General features: G+C 40.3%; 1 protein-coding gene across 7 annotated transcripts in view; it reads left to right on the top strand.

Annotated features, from left to right (window-relative positions):
* The first annotated feature begins 2,065 nt into the window (after nt 1–2,065).
* MAPKAP1 (MAPK associated protein 1) overlaps nt 2,066–23,074 on the top strand; it is a 270,519-nt gene continuing 249,510 nt past the window's right edge. For 5 of the 7 annotated variants that reach the window (XM_004375667.2, XM_023730746.1, XM_023730745.1 and 2 more), the window contains exon 1: nt 2,066–2,329. The gene's annotated coding sequence lies outside the window, so the exon portion shown is untranslated. Of the gene's footprint in view, nt 2,330–2,758; nt 2,802–23,074 lie in introns of all 7 variants that reach the window. The other 2 variants (XM_023730744.1, XM_004375666.3) reach the window with 2 other exon arrangements.

The raw sequence follows: 23,074 nt of genomic DNA, 5'->3' as shown, positions 1-23,074 counted from the left end.
ACTGGGTCCTCGACACTGTTCTTGAAATCTTACCATATTTCCCTGCATTCCAACTTGCCACAGCAACTATTTTAAACCTATAGTCAAACTTGACTATAAGCTTTATGATGGTGGGTCCCTGTCTGATTTTTTTCGCCATTGAATTCCCCGTGCCTCGGATAGGCCTAGGGAGCCCTAGTGGTGCAGTGGTTAAGTGCTTGGCTGCTAACCGAAAGGTTGTCAGTACAAATCCACCAGCTTCCCCACAAGAGAAGGATGTGGCAGTCTGCTTCCTTAAAGATTACAGCCTTGGAAACCCTACGCGGCAGTTTTTCTCTGTCCTATAGGGTCATTATGAGTTGGTATAGACTTGACGGCAATGGGTTTGGTTTTTTGGTTTTAGGACAGGCTTAATACATAGTAGGCACTCATTAAATATTTGTTGGATGACTGACATAGTAATAATGGTAATCATTTAGTAAATATTTGCTGTGTGCCAGGCTCCATTCTACATGAGTTGTATGTATTAACTCAAATTCTCACAATAACCCAGTAAGGTTAGTTAGGACTTTTGTTATTTCCATTTTACAGATAAGGAAATATAGAGAGGCAATTTGGAGAGGTGAAGTCACAAAACTTGTCAGTGGTAGAGTTTGTATGTTATTTAGAACATATAAATGCTTAGCAGATCCAGTTAATTTCAGTTTTAGACAGGTTAAGCATTAGCTGTGTGAGGGACAATCAGGCAGCTATCCTTCAGGCTCAGGAGAGAGGTGAAAGTGGAGATTGAGAGACTGAGTAGGGTGCTGTATGTCCATGGAGTCCCTGCTGTGCAGCAAATAACACACTCGGCTCTGATAGGCTGGTAGTTCGAGTCCACCCAAAGGCTCCTGGGAAGAAAGGCATGGAGATCTACTTCCAAAAAATCCGATCTACTATGACACACATGGGGTTGCCCTGAGTTGGAACGACTGACGTAACCAGTGGATTATGTCTATGGTCGTGAAAGCTACTGAAGCAGATACATAGTGACCTGGTAAGCCAAATATCCTGCTTTGTTCACACCTGTTAATTCGGCAGAGGGCATCCAACAGGCTCCTGGCGAAACTGTGGTAGCGCGTGTGCAGAAACACTATGTTGCCTTGCATCTGGGTGCTAAGGTGAATTTTGAGAGAGAACACCATTACAGCATTGCTTGAGTCCTTCTTTCCGCCTCGCCATTGCTTTTTCCACTGATTCCCTCTGAGAGCGAGAGATCACAGATATTCGGTGCCAGTTCCCTTACATCTCACTAAAATATCCCAGTTGTTCTTGAGGAAGATAATTATCATCTCCAATTTACAGATAGTGAAAGTATAACTACACGGAGCCCTGGTGGCACAATGGTTAAGTGCTTGGCTGCTAAGTGAAAGGTCAGGTCGGTGATTTGAACCCACCAGTGGCTCCACGGAAAAAAAGACCTGGCAATCTGTTCTGGCAAGGATTACAGCCTAGGAAGCCCTATGGGGGAGTTCTACTCTGTGTATAGGGTTGCTATGAGTCGAAATCGACTTGATGGCACACAACAACAACAAAGAGTGACAACTAACCTTTATCGAGCGTTTATTATGTGTCAGGTGCTGTGCTGAGTGTTTTTAGGCATGAGCCTCTCCGATTCTCACAACAGTACTCTGAAATTGGAACCATTGTTATAGATGGGAAAACCGTGGCTCAGAGAGGGGGAGCTATCTTGTCCTAGGACACACAGCAAGTTTGCAAGTTTGCAGACGCTAAGCTGCCTCATCACTGATACATTTATGGATAACTTCAGGGCTTTCTTCTGTGGAAGTAGGCAGGAAGGAGAAGGAGATTCGAAGGAGGATGCTAAGGTTGATTTAGGTTGAAGGTAACTCCCGACGCTGACGGATCCCGCCAAATCCCCAAGCCATTGTCCTGCAGTAGTCTCTTCTCCCGAGCCAGAGAAGCTGCGCGCAAGCGCACACCCTCTCGCCTGGCTCCGCCCCCTGGGGGGGCGCTTCTCCTAGCACCTGGCTCTGGGGCTTGCGCACTCGGTCCCCAGCCGGCGGCTCCTTCCCGGTGGGGGACTTCCGGTGAGCCGTGGTGTGGTTCCGGGTCGTGGCGCGGCTTTGGGTAACAGGGCTGCTGCTCGGCGGGCAGGCGGTGGAGGGCAGCGCGGGCATGAGGGACAGCCTGGGAAGCGGCAGCTGAGCGGGTCGGGAGGAGCGCCAGTCCTCGAGGATCCCAGGAGTGCGGAACTTGGGGCAGGGGCCGGGAGGCGCGGGGGAGCCGGGCCCTCCCTTCAGGAACGTGTCCCGGGGCCAGCCGGCTCGCATTGTGGAAGCAACTTCAGGTAAAGGTTGCCCCAGCCGCTGGCTCACTCGCTCGCTCGCCAGCCCACCTGCCCGCCTGTGGGGCCTGGCGCCCCCCTTCACTCCTCCGCTGTCAGCGCTGCCCAGCGGGTAGCCCATCAGGCCGGTGCTTAAGTCGCCGGACAACATCCGTTTCCTGGCTTTTTCTAGAGCGAGGCTGCCGTGAGCCTGACAGCTGGGTGTGTGATTTGGGGGAGGAGAAGCTAGTGGACTTAGGGGAGTGGGGCTAGTATGCGGTTTACCCCCGTAGTTTCTGGCCCTACACTCGGCAGCATTTAGGTGCCCTGATCATCATAATACGAAAACCAAGTTTTTAAAGCATTGCCTCGGTGTTCCTAGCGCACCTTCGACCCTTTTCCTCCAAAGAGTTAAACAGCCTGGGAGACTCACGAACCGTTTTTTCTACATAGGATGCTGCTGGAACTTTGGTTCAGTTTTTCGTTTATGGCAATGGTAAGGAGGCTCCTAGATCTGTTTAAGGCTTAAAAAAAAAAAAAAAAAAAAAAACAAGAAAAGAAATGATTGTACTTTAAACAAGAATTTTACTTTAGCTGGAGACCCAAAAGTTGACTCAGAAACTGGTTAAAACTTCATTCCGAATGAATGCAAGTAGTTTTTGAAGCCTGTCATGTACCTGCTCCCGTACAAAGCATCAGGTTGTTATAAACCCAAATCAGGAAAGTCCAAAACATCCCCGGGTGTGAACAGAGTCAAACAGGGAGACGTGTCTATACTATACACATCAGTTTTAAAAAAAAACCATTCTCATTCTATTTTTGACACAGAAGAGGTGAATCTTTAATGTTAAAATCCACTAGAGCAGGAATTAAGACACCAACTTTTATTCCTCATAGTCTATGAGCCCGTAGAAGATGCTCACTAAATGTTTGCTGAAAGAGTTCTTGATGAAACATTGATACTGTTTTTCATCTTTTTCAGTTTACACACATGCAGACTTGCTAGGACCTATGGGGCCCCTTTCCCATTCAGCTTTGTGCTCATACCTACCTTTAGCTACTGTGTATGCCCACTAATGTTCCTTCATACCTCCTGATGTGACTCCTAGCTACCTTTCCAGCTACTCTTGACATGCAAATTGGTGAAGCGTTCATATTTTTAAGGAGCCCTGGTTGCACAGTGGTTAAAGCGCTTGGCTGCTAACTGAAAGGGAGAAAGATGTGGTAGTCTGCTTCCATAAAGATTAACAGCCTTGGAAACCCAGTGGAGCAGTTCTGCCCTGTCCTATAGGGCCACTATGAGTTGAAATCAACTCGATGGCAGTGGTTTGGTTTGGTTTTGGATATTACACATAAGTTTTCTTTAATCATTTTACAGTTAAACCTCAATTTACAGATTAGGAACACTCAGGGTAAATTACACAGCTGACATGAGACAGCCAGAATTCAAACCCAGGTTTATCTGATGCCTAGATCTGTGATTTTTCCATTACATGCCTTGCCTTCTTAAACAAGAGCTCTTTTTATACAACTACATATTGTAATAACTATACAAGAGAAAAATATGAATGTCAAAATGAATAATACAGAAAGTTCTTTAAATGAATAGAGAAGATGGTGATCTTTCAAGGGTAGGAGATGGTAGATGGGTTAGCTTAATTTTTGAATATGAGCTAAGAGTACGTTCCATGGACTATATGTAATTCGTGGTCCCTATTCTTAATTGATATGTGACCTTTGACAAATTTCTTAACTCCCCATATCATTTTTATCAACTATAGAGTGGTTGTAATAGAGGAATGATACTGACCTCATGGGGTGTTGTGAATATTTAGTGAGCCAATGGGTATAAAAACCCGTTGCTGTCGAGTCTATTCTGACTCTTAGCGACCCTATGGGGCAGAGTAGAACTGCCCCATAGGGTTTCCAAGGAGCGGATGGTGAATTCAGCTGCCAGCCTTTTGGTTAGCACCCTGAACTCTTAACCACTACACCACCAGGGCTCCAGCGTGTATAAAGGGTCCCCTGAAGTGATGACTGTAAGATACAAAAGGGTAAAGCCTGTGACATGGCTTCAGAGTGGGGGTAGACCAGCCTGAGTAAAGCCATTACTTCTTTTAGAGGGTAAAAAGCCAACCAAACCCGTTGCCATTGAGTCGTCATAGCTTAGTTCCCTGTGGACCAACTGTAAGGTACCATATTATAAATAAGTACTGTTTCAGCAGAGCAGTTGGTAGAAGTCGCTCTGCTGTTAACCCAGAGGTCTGTGGTTCGAACCTACCAGCTGCTCTACAGGAGAAAGATGTGACAGTCTGCTTCCATAAAGATTACAGCCTTAGAAAAAATTGGAGGACAGCAGGGTTCTGAGTCAGTGAGGCCCTTGAGTTCCAGTCAAGAGAGTTAATTCTAATTTCTGGCCATAACTTTTCCAGTTAGTAAATACTTTGAGGATATATGATTTTTTCCAGCAGTGCCAGGCAAAGTACTAGACCCAGGGGATACAAAGAAGAATAAAACCAGGTCCCCACCCTGAGGTTGCTGACATTCTACTGGGAGATGTGTGTGTAGGATAACTGTAGTAAAGTACTACAGACATTGAGATACAAGTCCCCACAGGTTACCGTGGAGCACAAAGATGGGAACACTGATAATGTGTACTAATGTTCACTTAACTATGTGCCAGCGTTGTGCTGAATGTAGTATCTATTCCTATATAGGAATGTGGTGCTAGCATCCTAATTTTATAGGTGAGAAAACCAAGGCACAGAAAGGTTAAATAACTTCTTTGAGATTATACAGCTGGTGGAGCTGTGAGATAGGGGGGATTATCTGGTAGACTTTGGAATCCCCTCTCTTCAGTATTACACCATATTGATAGTTTTTTTGCAGTGGGTTTGGCGACCCTCTGGAGAGACTTCAGAGAAGCTTACCTCTGAGCTGTGATTTCAGTGTACCCAACACTATGCTAGGCAGTAGGGATAACGATGAATGAATATGGGCTCTACATTCAAGAAGCTCGTCAACTAATCTGTCACTATTTAAATATATTAGTTTTGAGGGTGGGTGGGAAGGGCTTGTTTTGCTTGTTGACTCATAACTAAAGATTTTATAAAACTGTTGCAGTTCAGTGGATTTATATATACTTTGGGTTGAGAGATCTGCTGGAATTCTGTTCCAGTGTATAGGCCTTATTGGTGTTGTAGGTCTTATTGTTAAGGACACAGCAATAGACACCAAATTGTTGTACAAGAAGGATTTTGAGAAGTTGTGACTCAAAAGTTACTACATTTCAGCCTGTGTTCAACTAAAAATGACGGGCACTTACATTTCAGTCATTATTTAATGCTTTTATATATTTTCATTTAATCTTTATAATCCTGTGAGATATGTGGTATCCTTGTTTAACACCTCTGTAGCCTAAGGCTTAGTGGTTAAGTAAAGTTGTCCCAGAGTCTCATGGCTAGTAAATGATAGAGCCAGAAAAAAATGGGCCAAAAATGAGTAAACAAATATTTATGAACTCAGTTCTTTTTTTTAAGTGTCTACCTCAGGGATCTCAAACTCAGATGCCCATAGTAAAATATAACGAGTGGGGAGGGATGGACTGTGGTGAATTGGAGAGCATATGACTAGTCTAAAGGTGACAGTCACTGCCCAGCTCCATCTGATTGTGGCCATGTGAGGAAGTGGACCCAGTGTCCCTGGATCTTTTGACTTTTCGAGAGATGCTGGAAATCTAGATTTTTAGTTATTTAATTTAGAAAACTTGTTATCTAAAAAATTATGTAGGCCAAAACGCATTTGTGGGCTATGTGCAATCTTACGTTGCCTGATTGTAAACTCATCTGGCCACTGAAATTTTGGTACCCGCTATTCAAAGCAGGGACAGCACACGTTGTGATTATTGATCAGAGGTCTACTGATAAATTGTCAGAGTGTGGGAGGTTTGTAATTGACTAAATTTTCTAAGGGATGGCAGGTTGAGTGCTTTTATTATATAATCAGGCTAACTTTTAGGAGGGGTGGGGTTTGGTTGAGATGACCTTTTATCTTATATCTTTTTTGGTCTCCTCTACAATGCCATGAAGTGAGTAAGGGAGATAATCATAACCTCCTGAGATGAAGAAATTCGTGCTTAGTGATTTACGGTTTAGATAAAGTGCACTAGACTGAGAGGGGCTTGAGCTCTGAATATAGCTATGCCTCTAATAGCCTTTTGATTTTGGTCAGTTCACTTAAAAAACCTTTGGGTCTTTTTCTCCATCTGGATAATAATGTGGAGCTAAATTCAACTCTTGCTGAGGTCCTTTCAGGATCCCAGGCTTTCTGATTCTAATTGACATGCCAAAGTCACACAACTGATTACTGGCAGACCCTGGTGAAGTATGGCTCATATCTTAAACATTGTTCCTCTTCTCCTGATGGCAGGTAGGGAGCCACTTCTCAACTCTTCCGTCTGTTTTTTGTTCATTGCTTCCTCTGGGAAAGCACCTTGATGGGCCAGGTGCTCCCCAAATGCATACAGTGCTTTGTTGACTATATGTACACAAGATTGAAAGGGGGCATGGAGACACCCAGCATAGTGAGAGAAATATGGTCAGGGAGTTCCCAGCCCAAGAGTTTAATTTATTTTTATTTTAATACACAGCTTCCACAAGGTGAAAATTGAAGAAATATTGGACTTCCAGATACTTATTTTCATTCATACTCTATTGTACAAGGAAATAACAATATAAAAATGAAGAAAATAAATCCTGAGCAGTCATTCAAAATTTATTACTTCTGGTTGGCAGCAGTCTAGATATATTGGGGAAATAGATGTAATATAGAAAACACAAAATTTGGACCCAAAGAAGAAAACAGATTTAAGTAAATGAAAGTGAGAAAAATGGGAGAAACCACTTAAAAAGCAAAACAGAAATTCTGGAAGCAGCAAGAAACTATTAGAATAACCATTGGAATTAAGTTATAGTAATTGCTGAGTTGACTCAATGGCAGTGTGTTTGGTTTTGGTTTAATCACTTGTGAAATAAATGGAATGTTATGTCACATTTACTCCTAAGTACAGTATATGCAGTGTTAGATTTATAACATCCTATCCATGAGTATGCTTTTATGAATATGTTTTTATTGTTGATACAGACAAAATGGACTGAATGTGTAAAACTTTGAAAAGAATAACATTTTTTAGTTCCCTGTGGACTCATTGTAAGGTACTATATTATAAATAAGTAGAAAGTTGTTTGAAGGAATGGTTTTCTTTTTAAAACAAAGCACATGTTTAATCTGAACTTCAGTTGCTGACATAAAGGAGACCAACAAAGAAGAGCTGAGCTGCAGGCTTGAATCTTTAAGCAGTGTGAGGTAGTGAAAGGGAAGGGGGTTTGAAGTCAGACCCACCTGGGTTTGAATACTGTCAGTTATTAGCTGTGTGACCTGGACAGTCTGCAAAATGGGAACAATAATGCCAGTCTCATACAGTACTTACTATGATTAAATGAAACAATTTAAGTACTGAGTACCTAATAACCATTGATGCTTCTGGAGAGATGCAGGTACCAGCAGTCAGATGTACAAGACATTCAGGAAGTTGTGTAATGTGTAATCTAACAAGCGCTGGTTTTATGGAGTGGTTCTGAAGGAGTGAGACTCATTTTCATGACTGGATCATGAAGTTCATCTTGTTAATTTCTAATTGTGCTTTGTAAATTACTTAGTGTACCAACCTGTTGTGTACTGTTGAGAAAAGGTTTTCACTTTCCTATTTTTGGATTATTAATTGATCTGCTGCTGCTGGTGTTGTTAGTTGACGTTTAGTCAGTGTCCACTCATGGTGACTTTATGTATAACAGAACAAAACGTTGCAAGGTCTTGTGCCATCTTTATGACCCACTTGGAATTGATCTGCTAGGTAACAATCTCTCAATTGCATATATTACCTTTTTTGAGCTTCATGACTACCCTCTGAAGTTGTTATAAACCTGTTGCCATCAAGTGGATTCTGACTCAAGCGACTATAGGACAGAGTAGAACTGCCCCACAGGGTTTCCAAGGAGTGGCTGGTGGATTCGAACGGCCTACATTTTGGTTAGCAGCCTTAGCTTTTAACCACTGCACCACCAGCGCTCCAGAGTTGTTATAAAACAGGCTTTTACGTTGTCCTTGTCTCCATTTTACAAAAGCTGAAACTGAAGCTCAGAGAAGTAAAGTGATTTAAGGTATAGAGTTACTAATAATGGCAAAGCTAGGGATTGAATCTTTGAGTTTTTTTTACTCTAAATACAGTGCTTTTGCTGCTATTCATGCCACTCTAGTCTTGGATATTGGAAGTGCGTCTTGGAACTGTCTTCACCTATAGCACCTCTTATTCATTTAAACTTAATGCCTACGGACAGTTGTTGCTGATTATATTGTGAGAGTGTTTTGATTGGTCACTGCTGGCAGAGGTTGCGATCGACTCGACGGCAGTCGGTGTTTAGTTTTTCAGCAAACGTTGGTGAGATGGTTATTCTCATATATTACTGGTGAAAATGTAAATTGGTACAACTTTTTTGGGAAGCACTTTGGCAGTATTTATCACAAGCCCTAAAAAAGTCATGCCTTTTGAGCTTGTAATTCCACTTTTAGGAATCTTTATGAAAGAAATAATCAGAGATAGAAAAAAATTCATGTTCAAAGATGTTCATTGCAGCATTATTTATAATAGCAAAAATTAGAAGCTAAACCTCTTTGTTGAATACTAAGGTTTTTCTAATTTTTGCTATTATAAATAATGCTGAAATAATAATATTCCATAATGAGAAATTAGGGAAAAGTCATAGAATGAAAATATAGTGAAGCCAATTTAGATATTTTAGAATACTAGTTACATTAATAGACTCATAATATTAAGTGAAAAAAGGATATAAAATGATCCCAGTTATGTTAAACATATATATAAAGAAAAAAATGGATGATGAGATTGAGTTTTTGTACTTTTTTCTGTTTTCCAAATATTCTCTGATAAATGTAACTTATTTTTTAATAAAAATCTTTTTAGTATTAAACTGGGTATTAAGAAATATGAGCAAAGCCAGTGAAGGTTGTTTAGTCTATTAGAGTTTTCACTAATGCAGGTGATTATGAATTATAAATGGATTTTATTTCTAAATTAGTTTTCATACCAGTTGTTCTGTAACCAGAATATGGTTTCATGTATCTTACCGTAAATGATGAAGTTCCTAGGCCAGCCTTCCTCTCCTTCCAAAAAATCCTATTTAAGACAATATTGTAGAGGAAGAATCTCATTTATGTTGGTGCTACCAGTGTCCCATTGCCACCATCACCTCCTCAGTGGCTTTCTAGGCAATAGTGGGTAGCCTGTGGCAGCTCTGTCCATACTTTCAGAGGAAGTACATTCCTTTCTAGGTGAGGCTAGCTATTGATATATAGAGTTTGTGAGTTGAATGCTTACATGTTAGGAAGTGGTTTTTTGGTATGGGAAATTATAAGTATGAATTTCTATATCACATTATTTTGTAAGAAAAAAGATCAAAGTACATTTGGATTTTAACTTTTCTGTTAACAGTATTCAGTAAAAGTATGAATATTAAAATGTCATCATGAATTGTTGCCTTTTGTTCTTGTCTAATTATCATATACTTTATAATTGAAATTGCGATAATTTTAGCATGTACAATCAAACATGATGGCCAGTTAGGTTTTTTTTGTTTTTATTTTTTTTTAATGTGTATATAATTCTCCAATATACAATATAAAAACCATGCAGAACTTTTAATGAAGAATTTGAGCATATTGAAATTAGGAAGTTTTCAGGCAAGATGTTTCTTTTGTAAACTGCTTCTGTCCAAAGCATTCTGTATATTATCAGAATGAAATATGACAGCACTTTGTCATCTGTTCAAATTGATACTGCACTCTTTGCAATGACAGCTGAAAATGCCCACAGGTGCCATATAAAGAGGTGACCATGTTGTCATATTTCATTTCGGCATCCCTCTGCAAAGCCATAATTACCTAATTAGGTTGTTAATTAGGAGATTAGCGTTTCACTATATTGATAGAATGCTCTTTACCGGCGTGGGGCTACATACAGATTTGTCTGCCCTAATTTATAATCTCTGCCTTTTTTGTACTTACTTATTTGCTTACGATCCTAGTGTGGGGCAATTCAGTTTACCTGAGAAACAATTTGTTTACAAGCTAATAAAACTTTGATCATTGGATTAAAGTTGCTGAGTTAAAATAAGAATGGAATTAAAAGGGTGGTCGCATCCCCAAAATTGTAATGAAAATTCTGAGTTGTTATAACTTGTATTCTTGTTAGCATAGGCAACAAACACATGATAATTCAAATGGTTATTTTAAAAAAATAAATAAACAAAATACAAAAACTACATCTGAAGTGTGGTATAAACTTCTGTAGCCCAAACTAGGCAAAGGAAATTATTTTATTTATCTTTAATAGCAAACCTCCATCATTTATACTTGGGCCTTTATAAAATATGTTAAGTGTTTTGAACGTAGTTTAGAACCTGAAGCTTGCTAATGACTTTAGACAAATATATTCAGTCTTCAGTAGACTTCCTTAGATAGTCATCATGGATCAGGGTTTAAATCATTAGTACCTTCGGTCCCTTAGCCTGTGCTTGGAGCATTCTTTTCCCACAGTCTTTGTAGTCTTAATGGAATTTGAACTATTTCACAGTAACTTTCTCTTGGTGAATTATTTGGAGTAAGCACTGTTTCTGTGTGTCTAACATTCTTCTTTGGGAGAGAGAAGCCGAGACAAATGATTTCCATCTATTTTCAGCATAATGTTTATAATTTGCATTATATGTACCTTTTTGGCTTTTTCTAGTTAAGGAAATTTTAGAGCAGTATTAAGAGCACCATTCCCACTGAGATAGTAGATTAGCTCCTTTTGTTTATATTTGGTTTTAGCTGTTAAAATTGTAGAATTGCATGTGTGCTGAAGTATTTTTTTACCACACAGTTGTTACAAAGAATTACGTTTATGTTTTATATCTGTATTTTTCTTTTACAGATTTAAAAATAAAATTTACTTAATTGTAATCATTCAGTCAGTATTTACTGAATATGTATTATGTATTAGACAGATGTCTGGAAATTGAGCAATGAAAACTACAGACACAGCCCTTGCTCTCAGGGGACTTGCAGTCTAGTAGGGGAAAGTACACCCTAGCTTGAGAAGTGTTATAGTAATGAGAGTAAAGGTGAATATAGAGGGGTACCTACTCTGGGCTTGATAAGATCGGATAAGACTTTCTGGGGATAGGTGATGTCTGTATGGGGTGTGAAGGGTAAAGGAGAAAGTGATGTCTGAGCTACGTGAAAAGACAGAAAGCTGTTCCAAACAGAAGGAATAAATATGAATAAAGTATTGAAAGAAACTGAAAGTTCAGTATGGCTGGAGTAGAAAGAACTAAGAGGGTGAGTGAGAGATGGGGCTACAGAGATAGGCAAGGTTTAATCCTATTCAGCAGTTGGGAAGTCATTGAAGGATTTTAAGACAAATTAGGAAATAATCGCAATAGCGTAGGCAAGAGATGGGGGTGGTTGGATTTAAGTTACGGTGATGAAGAGAAGTGGATGAAATCTAGAGAGCGAGAAGGATAGAATTCACAGGACTGGTGTTTAAATGGCTTTGGGCTTCGTAGGAAGGAGGAGTCAAGGATTCTGATTTGGGCTTTCTATTTGTTTTCTTATTTAAGACTGAGAATATGTCTGAGTATATCATAGATAAGGGTTCTGTAAGTCTTATTTCCTAGTTGACCCAAAAAGGTACAGTGCTAGCAACTAGTTTTCTTTCAGGTAAATTGGGAAGGATACTAACATTTGAGTGTCACCTTTGGGTCCTATACTGGGACAGCTGCTCTGTAATGTAGTAAGATAATGAAGAAACTGAGACCCAGAAAAATTGTGACATTCTCAGTTTTCTTAGCTACTAAGGTAGTGGAGTTGGGAGCACACCCAGATCTTTTAGACTTCCAAAGCCTCTGTGTTTTCCATCATTCCATGTTTCCCTGCTTGTTTTATCCCCTTTAGTTTATTTCAAAGTGAAGAGGAAAATTATTCCCCAAGTACCAGTTCAGTAGGCTGTTGACAGAGGCATTGTGTTAACTCTGTGGCTTCTTGAAACTAGTCTGTGGTGTGGATTCGAGCATTATATTATGCTCTGATAGAAGCTGCTCCAGCACATGATTTGCCTCAGCAAAGTGAGAAATTCTGTTATGATTTCTGGTACTAGCATTTAATCTTCCAGAACTAGAAATGTAGAGTAGAGGTGCAAATGGCTAACTGCTCAGCTGCTAACTGAAAGGTTGAAGGTTCGAGTCCACTTAGAGGTGCTTCAGAAGAAAGGCATGGCTATCTGCTTTAGAAAAATCAGCCATTGAAAACCCTGTGGAACACATTTCTACTCTGGCACACATGGGATATCACCATGAGTTGGAATCGACACGATGGCACCTGGTAGTAGGTAGTAGTACCTCCACTTGGGGTCATTTACAGTATGAAGGTTTTCCTTTCCCCAGGGAAAAAGATTGGGAAACTTTTTTTTTTTTTTTCTTTGCCTAAGGAGTTTGACATTTCTTTGATGTAATCAGCTTATATTACAAATTGTTTTAAAATTTTTATGGTCATGTTGCCTTTCTTGTTCAATTAAGTACTTCGTTGATATTCTTGTGTTCAATCACCTGAACTAGAAGGAATCCAGGGTGCAGTTGGGATTCTCATCTTCCTGGATTTCTGTCTCCTTTCTTTTCTTTTTTTGAATTGAGATATAATTCACGTACCCTAAAATTCATCCGTTTAAAGTGTACCATTCAGTAATTTTTAGATTGTTCATGAGGTTATGCAACCATCACTACTATCTAATTCCAGAACTTTTTTTTTTTGGTTGTGCTTTGAAGGTTTACAGAACAAATTAGTTTCTCATTAAACAATTAATACACATATTGTTTTATGACATTGGTTTCCAACCCCACCACATGTCAGCATTCTCCCCTTCTCCACCTTGGGTTCCCTCTTTCCATTCGTCTAGCTTTCCTGTCCCCTCCTGCCTTCTCATCCTTGCCCCTGGGGTAGTGTGCCCATTTAGTCTCGTATATGTGGTAATTCCAGAACATTTTGATCACCCCAGAAAGAAACCCTGTACTCATTAGCAATCACTCCTCATTTCTTTCTCCCCCAGCCCCTGGCAACGACTTATTTACTTTCTGTCTCTATGGATTTGCCTATTCTGGACATTTCATGTAAATAGAATCATACAATATATGGCCTTTTGTGTCTGGCTTCTTTCACTTAGCGTAATGTTTTCAGGGTACATCCCTGCTGTATGATGTATCAGTACTTCAGATATTCCATTGTATGTATGCACCACAATGGTTTATCCATTTATCAGTTGATGAACATTTGGGTTGTTTCCACTTTTTGGCTATTATGAATAATGCTGCTAGGAACATTCGTGTGCAAGTTTTTGTGTGAACATATGTTTTCAATTCTTTTGGGTATACAGGCAGTCCCTGGGTTACAAACATCTGACTTACGGACTGCACATACAGCTTTTAAATCATTGAAAAGGCTTCAAGCTTTTTCCTGCGCTAAAAAAAGCCAAAAACCAAACTCACTGCTGTTGAGTCGATTCTAACTCTTAGCAGCAGAATGCCATATCTTTCTTCTGCGGAGCAGCTGGTGGGTTCTAATGGGTTCAAGTCACCGACTTTTTGGTTTTTGCACCTGAGTGCTTAACCACTGCGCCACCTGGGTTCCTTCTCATGCACTAAAGTAAGGCTAAATAAGAACTGTATGCACCTGTTATAACTTACCTACAAATTTGACTTAAAGATACAGTTAGGAATGGATCTCCTTCTAACCTGGGGACTGCCTGTATATCTTTGAATGGAATTGCTGGTTATATGGTAATTCTATGTTTAACCTTTTGAGAAATTGCCAAACTGTTTTCCAAGTATTTGTACCATTTTACATCCCCACCAGCAATATATGAGGACTGTCCCCTTTCTGCTTCTGTTTTCCCCAGACTGTATTGCTCTGGTCTAGGCTGGGAGCAACTGTAGGGTCTAGGAGTTCCGTGAGCCCTCTGCCAGCGTTTATTATTTTTTATCTTAGCCATCCTAGTGGGAGTGAAATGTATCTCATCTTGGTTTTGATTTGCATCTGTCTGATGACTAATGACGTTGAACATCTTTTCATGTGTTTGGTGGCCCTTTGAATGTCCTCTGGTAAAATGTCTATTCAAGTCCTTTGCCATTTTATGAGTGGGTTATTTGTCTTTTTGTAGTTAAGTTGTTGAAGTTTTATATATATTTTGGTTATTAGAGTCTTTCCATAGGGTTTTCAATGGCTGATTTTTTGGAAGATCACCAGGCGTTTCTTTTAGGTGCCTCTGGGTGGACTTTAATTGCCAACCTTTCAGTTAGCAGCCAAGTGTGTTAACTGTACCATCCAGGGAACCCAGGACATCCTTTAGGCTTCTCAAAGTCAGCATGCATATGTTAATTCGTTCGGTCCTTACAACACCCCTATGAGATAGGTAGGCACTGAAATTATTCCCGTTTACAGATGAGAAAATGGACACAGAAGTTACTTTTCTTAGGTCACGTAGTTACTGAGTGACTAAGTACAGATTTGAACCTAGGCAGTCTCATGCTTCTTTACTCTAAGCCTCTCCTACATACCCTCTCCCAAACTCCTCCATTCTTTTGGCTTCCCCTACTCCAAAGAATAGTTATCCCCTGTCTACTTCTGTAATATCCCATGCATGGCCAGATGTTAATCTGCAGACCATAGGACAAATTTAGAGGGAATTTTATTTTAAATCCTTCTAATCAAGGAGTCAGCATTATAGATTATTTGTCAGCTCTTCTTTCCCCCTCCCCCCCACTATTTAAGGTGAGTGTATTAGATTAGGAGCCCTGGTGGTGCAGTGGTTAAGAGCTCAAACTGCTAACCAAAAGGTCAGCAGTTCGAATCCATCAGCTGCTCCTTGGAAACCCTGTAGGGCAGTTCTACTCTGTCCTATAGGGTTGCTATGAATTGGAATTGACTCAGTGGTAACGGGTGTGGTTTTTTCTTGGGGGTGGGTATTAGATTAAGTTGGAAGTGGTCAATTCCTATTATCTTGACCTTAGTCATCTCTGTGAAGTCTTGTCTAAGTCCAGTTTTAGATATTTTTCCTTTGTGTTTCCATACTACGTTGTTAGAGAATTTTTTTAGCCTTCTTTATTGTGACTATTTATGTACTTGTCTTTTCTTCCCTGCTTGACTAAACTTCTTGAAGGTAGGGTCTATGACTTAGCACTATATACTCCTAACTCCAGCATGTAGTAAGAGTTCATGTTTGTTGAATTCATGCTTGTTGAATGAACAAGTAAGTCTGTTCATACCTTTATCTAGACTGATGAGGGAAGGTGGTTAAGAAGATTGTGATTAAGTGAGGACTTAAGTTAGAAACGTGAGGTGTCATACTGTAGTGGTTTGGAGCAGGCATTCTGGAGCCAGGCTGCCTAGGGTTTATCCTGGCTCCATCTCTTACTAGTTGTATGATCTTGGGCAAGTGTGATTCAGTTTACTGCTAATGTAAAACATGAACAATAATAGAATCTTCCTCATAATTATGTAAATGCTTAAGGTGCCTGTTAAATAAATAAGCAACCTTCTGGGACCTAGAGAATTGAATAGTCTACTTAACTTGTACTTTGTGAAACACTCCTACCCTAATTGTAGAATTTATCATAGACAGAATGAAACCAGTACTGCTTGTTCTATTCTCAAGTTTGATCCACCATAGTGATAGTAAGAAAGGGTAGTCTAGAAGGTTATAAAAAATACTTGGGAAAGCTACTGTTGTTTTGTCAATAATAATAATAACAACAGTGACCATTTATCGAGATTATGAAAGCTCTATTCAAATGAAAGTACAAAGTACTTTTCAAAATCACATAAAATAGTTCGGAGATTATCTGCTGGTTAGATTGTCTCATTACTGTCCTCCGTTCCTTAGTTGAATGAATCAGTTTGATAGTAGACAGTTTATTTATTTTCCTTCCCAAAAGATGTAGCTTGAACAAGAAAAAGTCAATAATATTGAAGCTTGGATTCGTATAGTGTTTTTATACTTTTTGTAAGTACTCTGTTTTGTTTTATAGCAACATTCTTATGAAGCGGATAAGTAGGACATATGCTATAGATATTTTACTGCTAAAGAAATGGAGTCAGAGGCATCTGATTTGCCTGAACTCTTCCCATAGCTAATCCCTAGGCAAACTAGGGACAGCAACCTGGAACTCTAGACTTGCAGCCGATTATGTATTTTTATAATCACTTTCTCATTTTCTGGTAATATTAGTTTCTTTTATAATAATGCTCTGAAGATAACTGCATTATTTACTAACTTAATTATGGTTATAAGTTTCTGTATATAATAGCATTAGAAAGATAGGTGGTGATAATTCCCATTCAAAGCAGTTAACATGGTTTACCTTTGTAGAGGATTTGCTGCCAACTTCCTGATACTATTACAGTCTTCCTTGTCAAAAAAGGGATTCATTATACCTCTGTCCTTAGAGTCTGGACCATGAGACAGTGGTGTAGGTAAAACATGTAATTCTTTTGACACTTTGAGGAAAAACAGTACAAAGCAAAAATACACAAAACTTTTCAGGTAGGGCTCTAGGGTAAAGTCTTCCCCATTCCATCTCCCACCACCCCCACCCCCCATATGATTAGAATAGAATTTGAGAGCTGAAAAGGCCCTTCATATGGTTAGCGAGCTACAACTGCTAACCAAAAGATTGGCAGTTCGAATCCACCAGTTGCTCCTTGGAAACCCTATGGAGCAGTTCTTCTCTGTCCTATAGGATCACTGTGAGTCGGAATCGACTCGACAGCAATGGGTTTTCGGGTATTTTCAGTCTCCACATTTTACAAAATGAGAACACAGATGAGGTTTAAAGAAGTGACTTGTCCAAAGCCATGTAATTGGTTCCTGATAATTAGTGAACTAGAACTTAGGTTTCCTGAGTAGTTTTTGCAATAAACTATGTTGCTTCCCTTAATTGATGGTGTGGTTAATCTGAGAGCCAGGTAAGTGGAAACATTAACTCAGTTGAGTTCTTCCACTTGTTGAAGCAAACTTAAACACTAAGGAGACACTAAAAAGAAAATAAATCTAAGACTATACATAGTGAGAGACCTATATATAGAACCAGCACCATGGATAAGGGACCTTCATTATGAAAATCATGGCACAGACCCTTGGGAACAAGAAAGATTAATTTGTTTGTCTTTTCATTTCATTCTTAGCTCTTACTGGATGCCAGCCATTACACTCCTTGAAACCGGCAGCACTTGATGAATAAGAGAGTGTCCTTAAGGAGCCTTGAAGTTTAGATGAGGAAAAAGTAGTGTTATTTATTTGTTCATTCATTCATTTGTTCATTAAATCCTTAACATAGCAGCTAGAGAGAGCCTTTTAAAGTGTGTGTTCGCTCATATCAGTGCTCTGCTCATAATCCTTCAATGACTCTCTGTTTTACCTGGGCTAAAAGCCAGAGAGTCCTTCAGAAGACCTGCCAGGTCCTACATGATTTTCCCTGCTCTTCCAGACCTCATCCTGTATGACTTGCTCACTTGCTGGACTCTAGTAACACTGGCCTTCTTGCTGTTCTTCAGGCATGCTCTTGCGTGCTTGGTGATGCACTTCTCTCAGATATCCACCTGGCTTTTTCCCTTATCTCCTTCAAGTGTTGACTTTCCCAGTAAGGCATCCTCAATTAGTTTATTTACAGTTGCATCCCATGACTCCACCCACCCAGCATGCCCCATTTCTCTTCCATACTTTTTCTCCATAACACTTTTATCTTCTAACTTATTATATAATTTACTTCTCTCTTTTGTTCCTCTCTCCCCATTTGAATGTCAGCTCCATGAGGGCAGAAAGTTCTGTCTGCTCTGTTTTCTGTTGTATCCCTGGCACTTAGAACAGTGCCTGGTACGTGGTAGGTATTTAATAAATATTTGTTGAATGAATAATACTTTGTGAAACACTCCTACCCTAATTGTAGAATTTATCATAGACAGAATGAAACCAGTACTGCTTGTCCTCTAGTGCCTACTAGAAAGAGGCAATGTGCTGGATTAATTATTTAGGAGAAGTAGGGAGAAAATACAGTTCATTGAGAATACAAAGGAGGGAGCAGCTAACCTGGTCTATGGGAGGGTTCCTGGAAGAATTCACTATTGAATTGGATTTGGAAGTATGAGTAGGAGGTAGCCAGGTAAAGAAGGGGGGGTGGGCTTTTCAGACCAAGGGATAAGTTTGAGGGAAGTCAGCTTATCTTTATGTAGTAATTTACGTTATGCTGCTCTTTGGGGTAGGTTAAAATTTCAGAAAACAGATGTAAGGGGTTGAACTTTGTTTAGTACCTTAGAAGATCTCAGCAAAGGTTTTTTTTAAAATTTTTTATTGCACTCCAGGTGAAGGCCCACAGAACAAATAGTTTCCCATGAAACAGCAGTACACACACTGTTCCATGACACTGGTCAACAATCCCACAACATGTCACCTCCCTCACCTCTCGACCCTTCCTTCCTTTCCCTTTTGGTGAAAATATACATATCCAAAGATACACCACCCCAAAAACCTCCACATGCACAGTCCGGTGACATCGACCACGCTCCTCCAGCCGTGCTGCCACTCTCACCCCAGATGAAAGCCCACAGAACAAAAAGTTTCTCATCCAACAGTACACACGTTGCCCTACGACAAGGACCAACAACCTCACAACACATCAACACTATCCCCACTCAACCCCGGGTTTCAGCAAAGATTTTAGAATCAACGTTCTGTAGTTTAGTCTCAGTACAAATGAAACTCGGTTCCGAGGGAGTTGGAAATTGCCGCAAACTTAGTGACTTTGAACAACACATTGCTGTAGGGCTTTTCAACTTTGGCATTATTGACATTTTTTGAGGGTGTAGTTCTTAGTTGTGGAGCTGTCCTAGGCATTGTAGAATGGTTACCAGCATCCTTGGTATCTACCCACTAGGTACTGCTAGTACCCCATCCCCTAGTTGTGATAACCAGAAATGTCTCCAGACATTGCCAGATGTCCCCTGGAGTAAAAATTGCTCCCCTACTTGAGAACCACTGTATTAGAACCACTGAATTACTGTGTTGGGGTCTAGAGATTCTTGTCTTCATCAGCTTTCCAAATGATTGGGAGAGATATTTAATACCTTAATAGAGTAACCACATTTCTGAATCTAGAATTAGGTCAAAAAATGAGAAATGGGTAATTCCTTACAAATGATGTTCATATAACTAACTGTAATGGAAGTAGAAATAAAGTACTTTTAAAACAGTTTGAACTCTGGGAATTGGGCAAGGGTTTGCAGAGGATGAGATGTGAGAGTTGTGCTTAGAAGAATAAAGTTTGTATTGGAGGAGAAGGGTGCATCTCAAACAAAGGAAGTATCACTACCAACTCCCAGGAACATGTTGAGAGTAGTCCTGGGAGTTGCACGGTAGGGAGAAGGAGTGGGTGAGTGAAAGTGGTTTGTAGGGAGCCTTGTTATGTGGAGGGGGTTAGGCTTGTTTCCCTGTACTCTACTGTATTGGTTTTCTATTGCTGCATAACAAATTACCAGAAATGTAAGAATTTGGTGTATGGCTTTAGCTGGGTTCTCTGCTCAGGGCCTCACAGGAGTGAAATCAAGGTGTCAGGTGGCTATGGCCTCATCTGGAGGGTAAGTTTTGCTTCCAGACTCTCTCAGGTTGTTGGCAGATTTTATTTCCTTGTGGCTGTATGACTGAGGCCCCATTTGCTTGCTAGCTGTTGGCCAGGAGGACTCTCAGCTTACAGTCATGTGTAGTTCCACACTATGGCTGTTTGCTTCTTCAAGGCCAGGAGGACAATCTCTCGTTTTTTGTTTTTTTTTTTGATTGTGATGTAAATGAAAGTTTACAGTTCAAGTTAGTTTCTCATATGACACTTATACACACACTGCTATGTGACCCTAGTTGCACTCCGCTTACTGTGACAGCACACTCCTCCTTTCCACCCCGGATTTCCCGTGTCCATTCAACCAGCTCCTTTCCCTTTCTGCCTTCTCATCTCACTTCTGGACAGGAACTGCCAGTTCAGTCTCATGTATCTACTTGAGCAAAGGAGCACACTCTTCACGAGTATCATTTTATGTTTCATAGGTCAGTCTAATCTTTGTCTGCAGAGCTGGCTTTGAGAATGGTTTTAGTTTTGGGCTAACAGAGAGTCTGCGGGCCATATCTTCTGGGTCCCTCCAGTCTCAGACCATTAAGTCTGGTCTTTTTACATGAATTTGAGTTCTGCGCCCCACTTTTCTCCTGCTGCATCAGGGACTGCCTGTTGTGTTCTCTGTCAGGATGGTCATTGGTGGTAGCTGGGCACCATCTAGTTCTCCTGGTCTCAGGCTGATGGAGTATCTGATTTATGTGGCCCTTTTGGTCTCTTGGGCTAATATTTTCCTTGTGTCTTTGGTGTTCTTCATTCTCCTTTGCTTCAGGTGGGTTGGGACCAATTGATGAATCTTAGGTGGCTGCTCGCTAGCTTTGAAGACCCCAGATGCTACTCACCAAAGTGGGATGCAGAACATTTTCTTAAAAAACTTTGTTAGGCTGATTGAACTAAATGTCCCCTGAAGCCACGGTCCGCAGATCCCTGCACCTGCTACTCTGTCCCTCAAAGTACTTGGTTGTATTCAGGAAACTTGTTAGTTTTTGGTTTAGTCCAGTTGTGCTGAGTTCCCGTGCAGTGTGTGTTGTCCTTCCCTTCACCTAAGATAATTCTTGTCTACTATCTAGTTAGTGAATACCGCTCTCCCCCCTCCCCACCCTCATAACCATCAAAGAATGTTTTTTCTGTGTTTAAACCTTTTCTTGAGTTCTTTTTTTTTAAATTTTTTTTTAATTGCTGTAATTAAATGAAGTTTACATTTCAAGTTAGTCTCCCATACAGAATGTTTTTTCTTTTTTTTTTATATACATTGTTATGAGACCCCATCTGGTCACCCCGTTCTGCGACAGCACACTTCTCCCCTCCGCCCCTGATTCCCCATGAACATGCAACCAGCTCCTGACTCTCTCTGCCTTCCCATCTCACCTCTGGACAGAAGCCGCCCCTTTGGTCTCTTGTGTCTACTTGACTAAGAGGCGCATTCTTCACAGGTATCACTTTATGTCCCACAGTCCAGTCCAATCCCTGTCTGAAGAGTTGGCCTTGGAAATTGTTTTAGTCCTGGCGTGATAGACCAGGGGCCTTGCTTTCCGGGGCACCTCCAGTCTCAGTCAGACCATTAAGTCTGATCTTCTTACTAGAATTTGAGTTCTGCATCCCTTCCTTCTACTGCTCCATCAGGGACCCTCTTTTGTGTTCCCTGTCAGGATGTTCATTGGTGGTAGCTGGGCACCATCTAGTTCTTCTGGTCTCAGGCTGATGAAGTCTCTGGTTTATGTGGCCCATTCTGTCTCTTGGGCTAATACTTTCCTTGTGTCTATTGTGTTCTTCGTTCTCCTTTACTCCAAGTGGTTGGGACCAATTGATGCATCTTAGATGGCTGCTTGCAAGCTTTTAAGACCCCAGATGCCACTCAGCAAAGTAGGATGCAGAACATTTTCTTAATAAAGTTTGTTATGCCAATTGACATAGATGTCCCCTGAAAGTGTGGTCCCCAGACCCCGCATCCCTGCCACTCTGTCTCTCAAAGTATTTGATTGTATTAAGGAAACTTCTTAGCTTTGGTTTAGTCCAGTTGTGCTGGCTTCCCCTGTAGTGTGTGCTGTCCTTCCCTTCACCTAAGATGATTCTTATCTACTATCTAGTTAGTGAATAACCCTCACCCTCCCTCCCCACCCCTGTAACCATCAAAGAATGTTTTCTTCTGTGTTTAAACCTTTTCTTGAGTCTTAATAATAGTGGTCTTATACGATATTTGTCCTTCTGTGACTGACTAAATTCACTCAGCATAATGACCTCTAGATTCCTCCATGTTATGAGATGTTTCATGGATTCATTGTTATTCTTTATCATTGCGTAGTATTCCGTTGTGTGAATATACCATAATTTATTTATCCATTTGTCTGTTGATGGTCACCTAGGTGGTTTCTATCTTTTTGCTATTGTGAACAGTGCTACAGTGAACATGGGTGTGCATATATCTATTCGTGTGACGGCTCTTATTTCTCTAGGGCATATTCCAAGGAGTGAGATTGCTCAATCGTATGGTACTTCTATGTCTAGCTTTTTAAGGAAGCGCTAAATCGATTTCCAAAGTGGTTGTACCATTTTACATTCCCACCAACAGTGTATAAGTGTTCCAGTCTCTCCACAACCTCTCCAGCATTTATTATTTTGTGTTTTTTGGATTAATGCTAGCCTTGTTGGGGTGAGATGGTTTCTCATTGTAGTTTTGATTTACATTTCTCTAATGGCTAGTGATTGTGAGCGTTTCCTTATGTATCTGGTAGCTGCCTGAATGTCTTCTTTGGTGAAGTGCCTGTTTATATCCTTTGCCCATTTTTAAATTGGATTATTTGTGTTTTTGTTGTTGAAGTTTTGCAGTATCTTGTAGATTTTAGAGATTAGACACTGATGGGATTTTTCGTAGCCAAAATTTTTTTCCCAGTCTGTAGATTGTCTTTTTACTCTTTTGGTAAGGTCTTTTGATGAGCATTAAGTGTTTGATTTTTAG

Source organism: Trichechus manatus, unplaced genomic scaffold (assembly GCF_000243295.1).
Source record: "Trichechus manatus latirostris isolate Lorelei unplaced genomic scaffold, TriManLat1.0 scaffold00038, whole genome shotgun sequence".
NCBI lineage: Eukaryota > Metazoa > Chordata > Mammalia > Sirenia > Trichechidae > Trichechus > Trichechus manatus.
Note: the sequence above shows the minus strand (reverse complement) of the source record. Positions and strands in the feature narration are given on the sequence as shown.